This window comes from Talpa occidentalis, unplaced genomic scaffold (assembly GCF_014898055.3).
Source record: "Talpa occidentalis isolate TD23 unplaced genomic scaffold, MPIMG_talOcc4v2.1 talOcc4.18, whole genome shotgun sequence".
Classification (NCBI taxonomy): Eukaryota; Metazoa; Chordata; class Mammalia; order Eulipotyphla; family Talpidae; genus Talpa; species Talpa occidentalis.
Window position 1 is genome coordinate 3,002,980 of NW_023601851.1, and position 14,600 is coordinate 3,017,579.

Consider the following 14,600-nt stretch of genomic DNA (forward strand, 5'->3'; position numbering starts at 1 on the left):
AATTTCCTTGATGAACATTAATGAAAAATTCTAAATAAAATGTTGACTGATTTTACATAGGTCTAGTTTTCATGAATAATAAGTTATAGTGTAGTATAAAATTTTCCATAAATGAAAGAAATTTTAGTTTCAAGATTTAGATCAATATAACTCATGATGATAATATTTGTAAAAGAAAAATCCATGTAAGATCACCTTACAAACAATTTTATTTATTTATTTTTAAAAGATTTATTTATCCATGCCTACAAGAACTGGGGTAAAGGCCAGAGGTGTGGGGGGCAGGGTGAGAGGATTCACCAGAGACAGAGTGGGGAACAGAACAGGTGGAGTGACTGAAATACACTGCTGAGGGGAGCAGTGGTCAAGACAGGGACATCACAGGGCTAGAAAGTATGCTGAGCTCCCCAGGAGTGTGTGTCTTGATGGAGGGGGTACTCTCAGTAGTGTGTGTTCCCTGGCATGGCACTTAGATGCTTTTTCTGGCTAAGTCCTTAAGTCATGGCTTTTTTCTATTTCTGGGTTCTGCTGTCACCAGAACCTTTATCCTTGAAAGCAAAAAAAAGACAAACATACACACAGGCACACACAGACACACACAGATACACAAAACCCAGACACATTGACAATACACTAGTCACACACTATCCCTGCTACCTACCAAATAGTCACTTGTAAGCCCCACAGAGCCTCACATTCTCATTTTTGAACTTTTCTGTCCTGAATTCTAATCAACTGGGATAATAAGCAGCAACATACGGTTTTATGGCAAGTGAGAGGGGTTCAAGAAAAAATAATGGGGTTAAGACAAGCTTGGTCCCCAGCTAGTGCTGGTGCAGTGTAGATAATGGAACCCCTGGAATGTGCTGTCAGGCGCTTTAGAGGCTGGCAGGGCAGGGTCCAGGATGGAGCCAGGACAGCAGCTGACCGAGGCCCTGCTCCTAGCCCAGGTCTTAGCTTGTCCTCTCCCATTCCTGGCTCTCAGCTTGAGTCCTGCTGGAGGATTTTGTGCATATGGTGCCACATGTTAGATGTGACTGCAGACGGCCCAAGGCACCGAGGCTTTGGCTTAACTGAGCCGCAGCTAACTCAATTCTGTTTCTGCGTGGTGGCGGGTGTTTATTACCTAATAGGCACCGGGTGTATTTACGTGGGTCTCTGGATGCTACATTTTGAGTTTCTGTCTGAGGAAGAGGACATTCAGGGCTTCCCTGGTGGTGCAGGGGTTGTCTCAGCATTATATAGTTATTGGTAGCCACTGGAGCAGGAGTTCAATCTCCAGTCAGGGAGCTATGCACGTGATGCCGCAGACCTCTCCTTCGTTGGTCACTCCTCCCCTCTCAGCGTATTTGAGTCAGTCTGCCTGTTTGGCTCCCCACTCTGTCTCTGGTGAGTCCTCTCACCCCCATATGTCTGCCCTGTACCCCAGTTCTTGTAGGCATAAATCTTAAAAAAAATATGAGACATTCAAGGGCATTGCAGTCCTCTGGAAGGAACTCCCGGGGGATTCGGTGATTGTCCTGAGTCAATCTCACTGCCTAGGAGTCACAGTGGCTTGAAGAACAGACATCAGGCCCATGGCAGAATCCAGGGGCTGGGAACAACTCTTCCCTTGGAGGCATGTCCAGCTTGGCAGTGTTTAAATGCTCTGGTCTGTCTGGTATCCACAGATTTGCCTATGGTGTTCTCCAAAACAGCTGTTGCTCTGTTCACTATTCTGATAATGCCCACTTTCTCTGTGTGTATCTAACCCACAATTTTCAAACACCCTGACCTCCCTGAGTTGTGGCTATGCCCTGCAGTGCCTGTGCTTGGCTGCAGTGTTGTGGGTTTGCTGACCCCAGTCTGTTTCTCCATAGAGCCCCCTGCCTCTTCCTGATGACACCAAGGAGTTCCAGCCTTTGGCCAAGCCACACTGCCTCTGCCTGGTCTCCACGGGGTGGGAGACACAGCCCAGCTGCCTCACAAGGAAGAAGTGGAGGGAAGTGGGTTGTACTCTGGGTTCTACACAGGAGCCATCTGGGCTTGAGCGTCTTGTCCTGAGCCTGTAACAAGGGACGGGCCCAGGGTATTCCTCTGGCACTGCCACGACCAGGGAGGGTTGGGACATCTGTCATACCTGGGGTTCTATCCCAGGAGGGGCACCAACGAAGGTGCAGCGCGAGGCTCCCCGACTGGCTGGGGCGGGTCTTCTGAGCACTCACTAGTGAACTGGTTACACCTCCAAAGGCACTGCTGGCTCATGAGGGCCCCCCATGACTCACAGGGATCTCCCCAGCTGAAAACGCTCTTCCCTTGAGTGACAGGCTCAGCAGAGGTTCCTCCATGCCCATTTGTTGGGAGGAGGCAGGGTGACTATAGTCAGGGGACGGGTGGTGATGCTGCCTGTGAGCTTTCTGGTTTTGGCCCCAGTTTTTCCTCTGGCCCTGAGGGCGTGTGTGCAATTTCATGGATGTATGGGCACATAGATTTTACTAATATATTGATTTATGGCCCCTCTTAGTTTGTCCTGTGCAAGCATTTCCCAAAGTAAGTCACATGGTAGATGTTGCTCTTGCCTAGAAGCACAGTTTGTGTGTGTTCAGGGTGTGTGTTCCATGTGTCCCACGTACGGCCTATTGTAGGACTGCATGTTGTTGTGCAGAGTAGGTCTGGATGTGGTGCCTGGCAGCAGAGGGACAGGTGTGGGGAACATGCCTGGATCCCCAACGGTTTTGGCACTCAGGGTGCAGGTGTCACTGTGGCTGGAGTGTCCCTGAGACCTTGCTCATTTGTGCTCCTTCGTTCTCTAGATCTGCAGGCTTGTGCCTTGGAGATGTTCCAGGAGCATGGAACACCCATGGCTGGCGTGTCAGGCCTCTGAAGTGGCCTGTGCCCCAGAATCCACAGCAGGAGGCCGAGACAGTGGTTAAAGTGGAGCAGATGGCCTAACTCAGAGCTTCAGACACTCAGGGAGCTCATTCCCACAGACCTGCTGCATGCACCAAGAGGTGATGTAGCCACTATCCAAGAGGCTGGCCCCACAGGGGCCCAGCCACCGGGATGGGAGCCCAGGCCCATTGAGAGACCCATATGGGGCATCTGTGTCAGCTACCTGACCACGCTGGGCATGCCCTGGCCATGCCATCACTGGTAGTCCTGGACTTGTGCCTGGACCACCTGACTCTGTCACACAGCCCCTGCATCTTGGCAGACAGGCCACTCAGAGGTGTGCCACAGATGCCCGAGGGCAGCAGGCGAGCATGTATACTCCTGTGTGGCCTACCAGGAAGACCCGTGCCCTCCCACGCATGCTGCTGCCATGGACAACTCTGGTCCTCTTCTCTGCAGTTTGCCTCCCAGAAACTGTTGGACAAGCTGCTCCAGCTCATCCAGGGTGAGAATTCTACCAGGTACTGTCCCTGCTGGTGGAGGCTGCATCTCTTCCATCCTGTGCATCTCTGGGGTTGGGGTTCGGTGGGGCCGTGCCTGAAAGGCACCTGATTCAGTCTCCAGAGTCAGGATCTTTAATCAGGTTTTGGGGCGAACCTGCATCATCCTGGGTCAGGGAACTTCTAGTGAGCTCGGGAGTAGACTTTCCCATGGGGTAATGGGTGTCCACGGTGTCAGGGAGTTCCACTTTCAGGTGGACACTTCTGTGGTGGGCCAAGCAGGCATTTTCCCCAAGCGGTGATCATCAAAATCACCTTTAGCCACAGCGTGAGGACGCTGCGAGGGCCTCAGCTGACTGACCGCATCTCTTTCCAGGGTCAAGCGGGTGATGGACATCCCAACCACAGTGAAGATGGTGCCCATCAAGATCATGCACACAGAGATCCAGCAGGAGAAGACAAGCCACCCTCGCAGCCCAGCGGGCTGGAGAAGGACCAGCTCAGGACTCTGTGCATTTTGAAGCAGTCCTATTCCAGCTTCTGTATGTCCAGCCACCAGAGTGCCCAACACACGCCCCCTAGCCCGGACAAATGTGCCTCCCATGTCGTGCTCAGCTACATGAAGGCCAAGGAGTGCAGGGTAGAGGACCCAAAGTCGGAAGAGCTGACCCGGGAGGTCGGGGGCAAGGGCAAGTCCCTGGCCCACTTCCTGGACCCCTGTGTAAAGATGAGGACTGCCATGAAAATGATGGAGGTCATCTTCCCCAAAGACAGGCACCTCTTGGAGGATGCTCAGCAACAGAGGAAGCTGCTCCCCAAAGTCCCTCTCCTTGGCCCCTGGGGAACAGTTCATGTGCTCTGTGCCCAAGTTCTGCCCCATGAATTCCCAGGTGGTTTTGGGGGGTGGGATGGCGGCTGGGGAGGGGCATGCAGTCCTAACTGCTCCCAACATGTTGCTTACTGCTGTTGCCGGCCTGAGCCTCCTGAAAGGGAAACTGAGGGAGACAGGCCTAAATCCTGGGGGTGTCGACCTCAGGGCTTGACAGTCTTGAAAGCCCTACCTGCTCTTTCTCGGTGGGAGGCCAAGGTGGTTGAGGGAGACACCCACGCCTGCTCCTCCACCAGGCAGCAGTTGTCAACCTGGGGCCTATCTCCCCCAGGCACTGGGGTCCAGAACTGCGCAGCTTGGTTGTCATAATGGCAAAGTCACACCCGATGTCCAGGGGGTGGGGGCCAGCGTGCTGCACCACACCCCAAAACCCAGGACAGCCAGGCCACCACAACAGAGTGTGAAAATCTCAGGTGCCTGAAATGTCAGGGGCCTGCAGGTGCAGAAATAGGCACTGAGGTCTGGGGTCCTGCAAGCATCTGTGTGCACATTAGGGAGCGCCCTACAGGACAGCAGAGTGGGAGGAGGAGGGTCAGGTGGAACAGACCAGAGAGCAGGCCCTGGGACAGCTCATGGGATGGTGTAGGGCACATGGGTGTCCTGGGGTCCCCACGCCCCACTGATATGGGTCACTGTCCTACTCCCAGGTAGAGGATGTGAGGCATGCCTCTTCACTGCCCCTTCCCCGCTGTAAAGGCAATGCCTGTTGTCAGTGGCAAATTGTTTGCAGTTCTAACTCTGCCACCTGCTCTTGGCTCCCGCTTTTGCTGTGTCAAGCATGTGTCTCCAAAAGGTCACCTTTGCTTGGCCCAGGACCCGCCTGGTCCAAGGAGTGCAGGCACAGGGACATCCCTGCTGACCTGCTCCTGTGCTTCCCCAGAAGGAGGAGCCAAGCACGCCTGCTGTCATGTCACTGCTCACCAGCTCCGCCTACTACAGCACATCAGACCCCAAGGCTAAGCTGTTGATCAAGATGAAGGACCTGCAGGAGCAGCAGGAGTCTTGAAGAGGACTCAGCAAGTGACTTGGACCACGACCTTTCAGTGAAGAGATTAGGGCAGCAGAGATGCCAACAAGCACATGGCACTTCCCTTTCAGGGGTGAGGAGGAGGGGACTCCACCATGCCAGGGGCTTTGCCCTCTGCTTTCGCCCCAGGCACTGTGTCCCCAAAATGGAAGAAGCTGGATAGTACTCTTCCATCCCAGAGAGGCTGGCGTCCTCACGAGACAGACATGTACACACAACAGTCAGCAAGCTGCAGCCCGTGAGCCAGATCTGGTCATATGTCATTGCAAATAAAGGGTTATTCAGACACATTGGTTCATGGGCAGATAGTGTCTCCTGGCGTTGGCCACAGCAGCACAGCAAAGTCACTGCAACATTGACCATGCAGCCTCTCAAGTCGAAACTATTTCCTACTTGGTCCTTTGCAGCATAAGTTTGCCAACCCTAATGTAACCTGTTGGTGGTACAAAAATTAAAACCAGGTGAAGGGATAGAGAGAGCAGGAGTATGATGATGGAGGAGGTGCAGATGAAGGGATGATTGGACAGGGAGTTGGAGTGACCAGTGGGCAGCCCTACAAGCATCCCTGCTGGTTAGGCATGGGCCAAGCGAGTGCAGAGGACCTGGTGTGGTGTGTCTAGAAGCTGCAGAGCCAAGCAAGGGATGCTCAGAGAAGAGGTCAGGGACTAAATAGCAGGTGGCCATGATCTCACAGTAGGGACAGAATCACCGCCACGAATGCCAGTGTCACCATTCCTGTCTGAGCTTTAATGACAATGCACACATGCTGGCCTGAGAAAGTCTGTGAGGGCAGGACCCGAGACAAAGGTCACAGGCCTCAGCTCTCTCCCGCTGTTCCCTGCTTCTCCCACCTGACTGGTCATGGCAGCCCTGCCTAGCTCCCCACCCCATCCCTACACCCCAGCATGGCCTGAAGGGCTGAGCAGCACACTGCCATTCCAGGACTGGTCGTTCCTCCCAGGAGGTAGGCGCTGGTGTCCCCTCTGGAGCTGGCACCATCATGAGTCCCGCCCTGTCCCCACAGCAGGAGCTCTCTGAGAGCTCTGCTACAAAATGCCGGTGTTCTGGAAGGCCTGTGAGAGACTCCTGGAGGATGTCCAGGCCAATAGCATGCTGGGGGAGGAAATGGAGGCTGTAGCCAAGAATGTCTGCAAGCACAATGAGTTTGACAAGTCCCGGATGTTCATCTGGGATCTGGACAAGGTGGTGAACCTCCTGCCATCTCTGTTGGTCCTCCTAGCACTCCTGGAAAACATTTTCAGTAGCCTGGACAACAGTACTTCTCCTGGAGATGAGGTAGGTGTAGGCACAGCAGACCTGCAGCTGGTGGTCCACAGGTGGCTTACCTGGGGATGTGAGGAATAAGTCTGGCAGTCTGGAGCAGCTGGTGGGTTGGGCACCGTGGCAGCTGCAGGGCTGCCTTGAGCCCAGGGACCAAGGTGATAAGGGTTCACACACATATCTTTAGGAAATGAGCTTCACTTTGTCCACCCCCATGTGTCAGTGGAGCCCGCCAGTGCCTGACAGATCCCTGTCTCGGTGCTGGTCACCACTAGTGTGTGCTGTGTCTCCCAGACCAGAGCAGCCTTGAGGAGTCTGGGGCCTGTTCACTGGCTCCCCTTCCTGATCCAGCAGCTTGGGGCATTGCCCCACCCCTTGCAGCCACTTCTTCCTCCAGGACCTCAGAAGCTTGCCTTCACTAGTGTCCACCGGCTTTCCTCAGTGTCTTGCTCCTTGAATCATGCCCGATTCAAGCCCACGTTTGCCTTTGTCCTTCTGAACTGGGCAGTGCAGGTCACTCCCTGTGGCTTGGCTGTTGGCCTAGGCCAGCAACATTTCATCTTGTGCTCTGGGTGAATAGTACCCCACATGTGGAATGCATGACCTCTAGAGCCGCATGTCTGTCACAGGGTCCTGGCATCCACCGCAGGCCACTTGCTAGATCAGAGACCAGCAAACATTTGCTAATGGGTTTCTTTGTACATAACAACCTTCCAAAGGATGATCTTTGCTTTTAGTAACAGGCATAGGGGCCTCCTTGGTGGTGCAAGGGGTAAAGTACCACACTATGAAGCAATTTGCATCCTCAGAAGAGCAAGTTTGATCCTGGCTGGCCAGGAAGCAACCCACATGGTGACACAGCCCTCTCCTGTCTTGCCCACTGCTCCCGTCAGCAGTGTATTTCAGTCTGTCTGCCTGTTCTGTTTCCCTGCTCTGTCTCTGGTGAATCCTCTTACCCCAACACCCCTGCATCTCTGGCCTGTACCCCAGCTCTTGTATGCATAAATAAATAAATATTTTTAAAATTAGTTTAAAAAAATAAGAGGCCTAGCTTCTACGGAAGCAGAGAGAAAACATTCCTTTTTCAGATGAGGGTGGCTTCATGCTACATAGGAGATCTTGGTGTGATTTTGGGTGGTCATGCAGCTATCAGTGAACACGCTATATAGGGAATTAATAGTTATGTGCTTTGGCTCCTGAGCCTCATGGGTTATGTGCATGTTGCACTTTTCTTTGTGAGCTGGGCCAAATTTATCTGGAGACAGGAAAATAGCAGCAAGAAGAAAGAGGCATCTTTATGCATGCTTACATCTCCCAAGGGTAGATTTAAATGAGACAACACAGTCGCAGGTCATGTGATGGTGCAGCTCATGTGTGACTGAGGCCCGGGAGCTGTGCAAAACACTCTGGGTGTGTGGCAGCAACCCTGTCGGGATTTGACACTGGCACAGCCTCATCTGTGAGAGTGTTTCTCAGAATCTACCCGGTGGCAAGCGACTCGTGGCTGTAGTATGGTCTCCGCAGCTTAGCTTACTTTTGGTCCACCCCGCACACACCGTCATGGAGCTGGCAGACCTATTCAGGGTTTGGGAGAGCAGAAGGAGCACAGCAGCAGGGATCGGGCCCATGTTCCCCTGGGCACAGGCTCCAGAACCACCCTTCCTGCCTGGACGCATGTTTGGAGGTCATTCGGGCTCGCATCCTGGCTGCATGACCAACATTGCCTTGCCTTGCTGAGCTGCAGGCCTGTGCAAGGCCATGGGTGGGTGGGGTAGCCTCAGTGTCCAGGGCAGCCAGGGCAGGTTCGAATCACTGTGCCACTGAAGTGCAAATCTTTGTGCCTGGCGGTGCAGGCTTTGGGAAGTGCAGGTTGCTAGAGACAAGCTAGTGAGGTGACAGATGTGGAGTCAGGGTCTAGAGGCTGCCATTGTCCATCGAGACAGAGAGGCAACATGGCAGCCACATGCCCAACATCTGGTGGGAGTTGTGTGGCTGTGCCTTTCTGTGCCCTGCCTGTGCCTGGAGACTGAGGCATCCGATGTGGTTGGGCCTCTTCCCCGCAGAACCCCGAGACACTTAGCCCACCTCTTCCTTGTTCTCAGGGAGCCTGGAGGCTGTAAGGAAACTGGTGGTTCTGCAGACAGACAGTGACGGTGGCTTGGATTTGAGATGAGGGACCCTCTGTGTTCCCCAGAGATGGACCCTAATGGGGAGTGCAGGCATGCAACCCTCCCTGTGTCTTCCCACCTCCAGCCTGCATTTCTACAGTGTTCTCAGCAGGTCCTCTTGCAGCCAGAGGGCTTAGAGACCCCATCCTTTCCTGCAGAGGGAGGTGCCCCAGTCAGCTCTCCCAGAGACTGGGGCCTTTGTCACCAGAAGTGCCCTCAGTACCCTTACCTTGGCACTCCTGAGTTCCGTGGGTTCTAGCCCCCATAGTGTTGGTGCCCAAGGCTGTGGGGAGAGGCAGACCCTAGGAACCTGCAGCCAGGCTGCCCAGAGCACATGCCCCAGGCTCCGCCTGCCCCCTCTCACTGCTCCAGGGCTCAGTGCCTGCCCTTTGTCTATATTAACTGCTGCTGGAGAGCAGAGGGTTCTGATCCAGCGGCACAGACACCAAAGAGCTCAAGGAGAACCTGGACCGCTGCGAGCACATCGTCTTCAACATCCTGGCAGCTACCTCGGCGAAGACAGCCTGGCTGACCATGAGCACTTTGTCAAGATTAAGTGGCTCTGGTCATTGAGTAGCACGACCTGGAGGACAAGATCCACCTGGACAAGGAGCAGTTCAAGTGCTTGTTTGACAGCCTTCAACCCGAGAGAGGCCAATGGCCGCCTTCCTGGCCTAGGAGGGACCCAGCAGTTCACTTCCCCTACCACTGGAGACACACACCTGCATTCTTGTGGGCACTGACCCCTCTGGTGCCCACATGCTCTGAGAAATGTAGTAAGCCCCCTGGTGTTTGGGAAGATATTGTGTCATTTTTTTGCTCCCCCCAGTGCCAGGCAGGCTACCTGTCCTGCATCCTCCTGTGTGTCCATGTGGCATTAGGCCACGGCTCTGCCCCTCCTCAGCAGGGCCTCTCGCACCCCACCCCTCAGCATCTGGGGGTGTCTTGGCCTCTGTCTTGGTGCCATATCAGGCACAGGCTGCCTCTGTTTCCCTGCTTGTCTCCAGCGGAAGGAGAAATTCATGGCAGTGGCCTCTGATAGGCCTCCTGGAAGCTGAAGCCTTTGCAGGTGGTCACTGAGCAATCGAGACATGGATGACCCCCAAGTCGCCTCCTGAGGTGGCTGGAGTAAAACAACCTGGCTCCAAGTGCCTGGTGATAAATTTCAGCCTGCTCACTGTTTCTTTTTTTTAAGATTTATTTGTCTATTTATACAAGTTTTATACAAGCACTGGGTACAGTCAGAAGTGCCGAGACACTGACAAGCAAGTCCCTCCTCTGATGAATGCTTGGTGGTCAGCGGCAAGGACATTGGGGACTTCATCTTAAGACACACTAGTCAGATGTTGGTCTGATAGGGGGCCACTTGAATCCTCATTCCCCCATGGCCTGTGATAGAGGCTGCCCTGCCCGGCTGGTGCAGGGTGCCACTGTCAGCAGTTACCACTGCATTCCAGGCACAGGACTGCAGCCTGTACCTCTGGGGACTCTAACTGATTTAGGCCTCTACAGTGAGGCATCAGGACCACAAGCCTCTGACGCAGCACCTCACCTCCAGCAGAGAAACTCCTGTCAGGTGATTATATTCCCTTTAAATTAAGCTATTTCTGACTTGGAAAAATGCACATTCTGCCAATGACATGACACCTCCCTCTGAGATGTGGCCACAGATGTGGCCACCAGCTCTGAGCAGGGCCATCCCAGACCTCCATCTCCCTCCACTGTGGAGTCAACTCCAGGAATGTTGATGTCTTCTGTTTTTAATTTACTGTGATGCCTTTTATCTGTGACGTCCCCCACTCCAGTGCAGTATTGTGGTCTTTTTGATGATATGTATGTAAAATGTGAATAACGGGATCTGTGCTGTTTGTGTCCTTTGAGAACTTTCTCCTCCGCATAGTGATAGACCTTGCTCTGTTACACTGTTTGCCAAGCTCACTCCCCCATCCTGTTCATACCCGTGTGCCTCTCTCACGTCTGCTTGTTGGGAGCCCAAAGCTTCCCAATGTACATAACGTTGTATATACTGCTCCATTATACACAAGAACAACCCAGTGCAAACGTTGGCCCTTGGCATTCTTAGGTGGTGGCTGATGGCTCACCCTCTGTGAGAGCCAGTTCTGGTTGTCTCTGGATAGCAAGAGTCAGGCTGCTCATGTGGCTCCCATCCTGCAGTCCCCATGGAGAATGTGTTCCAATCTCATGCTCGACACTTACCGCTTAACTCTCAACAGTCTGTCCTGCTTGACCTTCACAAAATAAATAGTCTCTGAATGAAGCACATCTTTCATTTACCTAATTTATGTCATTTTTTTAAAAGAATAAATTATCTTCCCCATTGTCAGATTCTTGTCTCTGTTGCAGGTTAGTTTGGGGTGCACGTGGCTCTGTGACTCTGTGCCAGGAAGGCTGCCTGATGCCTTGGACACTCTGCCCACACAGTGAGAGGTGTGGACTTAGCTCACTGCCAGAGGTACACTCTGCTCTGTGCTGGGCTGGGGTGCTCAGTGGCAGATGCACCAGGAGACCCACAGATCACTATTCACATCTCCCATGTGAGGTCCTGCCCACCCATCTCCCTTCCATTGCCAAGGTAGGTCACATGTCTGAACCCAGAGGGCCTACCCCTCATTTCCTTTCTCTTTCTATAAAACCTCTCTGATTTTTTTATTTCTTTAGGATGCGGGACTTTATAATGTGCTAAGAAGTGTAAACCAAAGTACAATTCTCTGCTATTACAAGCAAAGAAATGAGAAAAAAAAATGCCTGCTAGCATTCTAACAAACACATGCACATACAAACATATATATGGATCAATTAATCTGAGACAAAGGAGTGCTATATATATACTGAAACAGGTAAAGCATCTTTAATAACTGGTGCTGGTAAAACTGGACTGTATCATACAAAAAATAAAATTAAGATGTGCCTGGTGGTGCAAAGGTTTAAGAGGCAACCTTTGAAGTTATCCACAGCCACAAGAGTTCGATCCCCTTCCAGGGAGCTACCCACATGGCACTGTAGACCGCTCCTGACTCTCCCGCTGCTCCCCTCAGCAGTGGGTATCAGTCAGTTGGCCTATTCTGTTCCCCACTCCATCTCTGGTGTATCCTCTCCCCACACATGCCCCCGCCCTGTACCCTAATTCTTGTATGCATAAATAAATAAATAAATCTCTTTTTAAACACTAGACCATAATTGGGCCTCCCCTGGTGGCGCACACAGTTGAGCACTGTGCCGTGAAGCTGTCTGCAGCCTCTGTGGTGCAGGTTCTATCCCGGCCGGCTGGCAAGGGTCCCATATGCTATGACAGACCTCTCCTGTCTTGCCCGCTGCTCCCCTCAGCAGTGTCATTGATCTGTCTGCCTGTTCTGTTCCCTGCTCCATCTCTGGTGAATCCTTTCACCCTACCACGCATCTGGCCTGCACCCCCATTCTTGTATAAATAAAAAAAAAACAATCTTAAAAAAAAAGTTAAAATAATCTTTAAAAAAAGAAAAAAATGTAGACCACCATCTCATAGTAGGCATATAAATCAATTCAAAATGGATAAAAGACTTGGGGTAAGAGCAGAAAGCATGAAATACAAAGAAGAAAACATAGGGAATACTCTCATGAAACTTCAGACCTGCCTTTCTGAGCAGCAAGGAAACTGAAGGAAAACATAAACAGTGGGGACTAGACCAAACTGAGAAGGTGCTCTGCAGCACAGGAGATAGTAACCATAATGAAGAGACACCTAATGAACTGGAGAAAATATTTTCACACCTTACATCTGACAAGGGACTGATGTGAATATCTATGAAAAACTCATAAAACTCAGCAAGAAGCATACAAACAACACCATCAAAAAATGGACAGAAGAACTAAATGGGCACATATCATCAGGGAAATTCAAATCAATACCACAATGAGATTCCATCTCACATCTTACATAAATAAACAAATAAACAGAAATTTATTTATTTATTTTTAAAATATTTATTTATTTATGCATACAAGAGCTGGGGTGCTTTGCATACAAGAGGGGCAGGGAATGAGAGGATTCACCAAAGATAGAGTGGGTAACAGAATGGGCAGATTAAGCATAGAACACTGCTAAGGGAAGCAGTGGGCAAGTCAGGATAGGTCTGATTATTTAACCCTTGTGCCACCAGGGAGTCCCAAATAAATTTAGAAGATCAGGCCAGTGTATGGAGAAAAATGAGCACACTTAAACCTTTTGAGGATGTGTAGATGGTTCCAGTCCTTATAGAAAGCAATGGGGAGAGTCTCAAAGAATAAAAATGAAACTTGTCCTATGATCCAGCTATCCCCACACCTACATAGATACCCAAGGAACACAGAACTAACTGATAATTCTATGTCAGACCTGTGTCTCTATGTTTACTGCAGCACTACATTTAATAGCCTAGATATGGAGACAAACTGAATGCCCAAAATCATTTTAAAATTTCAAGAAGATGTGTTATATATAGACTCATTGGAATATTACTTGGTGGCCAAAAAGAGAGGAACTCTTGCTGTTTGCAGCAACATGGATGAGTTGGAAGGGATTATTCTAAATGGAATAAGACCAAAAGAGAAAGATAACAGCAGATGCTCTCACTTGTATGTGGAACGGTCAATTAAAGATAAATTGCAATTTGCCCATGGATCTCATACCTCCAAGACGGGAGAAGTGAAAGGGAGTGAACTGAAGAGGTTTCAGAATGGAAGGTCACCAAAGGACACAGTAACATCAATTCCAAAGAGCACCTCCACCCCTATACTTATAGCAGCACTGTTTACAATAGCTAAGCTTTGGAAACAACCTAAATGCCCACAAATAGATGACTGCATCAAGAATATGTGGTACATATACACCATGGAATATTACTCAGCATTCAAGAAAGATAAAAACATGCAATTTGCAGCAACATGGATGGAGATGGAAGGGATCATGCTCAGCGAAATAAGCCAGAAAGAAAAAGAAATATACCGGATGGTCTCACTCATAGCAGGAATCTAGAAAACTTAAATAATGGACAAGGAAAAATAATAACTATAAGAAAGAAAATATCAAAACCAACAAACAACTATGAACCAGAGACACTCTATGGGGTTTGGAGGATGGGGAAAGGAGGGCTTGGGATCAAAATAAGGGGGTTGTGATTGTATAGGGAACATAAAAATAAAATTTAAATAAAAATATATATAAAAGGAAGCATAAGGAGCAGCCACATAAGAGGTGGGGGAAAGTGGGCTCCCCAGAGCTGCCCAAAAATAAATAAAAAATAAAAATTGAATGTTAAAATAAAAAAAGAATGAAAGGTCACAATATACTGTGTTGGAGGACTGTGGGTGCTTTGCTGGTGGGAGAGCCATGAAGCCTCACCTCAGTAGATAAATCCTATACTGCAAAAACATTCACAAAGAGGTAAAACAATAGCATTCTTTAATGGGGAAAAAACAAAGTGAAGAAAACTCAGGCTAAATTTTCAATAAAAAATAAAAATGGGGAAAACCTGAAGAGGTGTCTGGGGATGATGGAAGACAGAGAGAGCCAGAAGGAGACATGGAGGAGGCTCATGGAGCAGAGAGGCACGTGAAGAGCTGCAGTTGTATTTTGGTCCTGCACTGGTTGAAACACCTATCAGGTGAAGTAGAGAAACTTACTGTAGCCCCACAATCCCCTTCTGGAACTAGTAAAGGCAGAAGGAGGGCTCTGCAACAAAGGTGAGCAGGAAAACTCCAGCCTGTCTGCATAGCTGTTGGAGGACAGCAACCTTGTGCCACCCTTCCAGACCTGAGCAAAATCTGTAGCAGGCCACCAAAACTAAGGTTAGGATGGGTGTGTATGGGTCTCCCTGGTAGCGCAGCAG

General features: G+C 50.6%; 1 pseudogene; it reads left to right on the forward strand.

Annotated features, from left to right (window-relative positions):
* Positions 1–905: 905 nt before the first annotated feature.
* LOC119250818 (protein Shroom2-like) overlaps positions 906–14,600 on the forward strand; it is a 38,554-nt pseudogene continuing 24,859 nt past the window's right edge.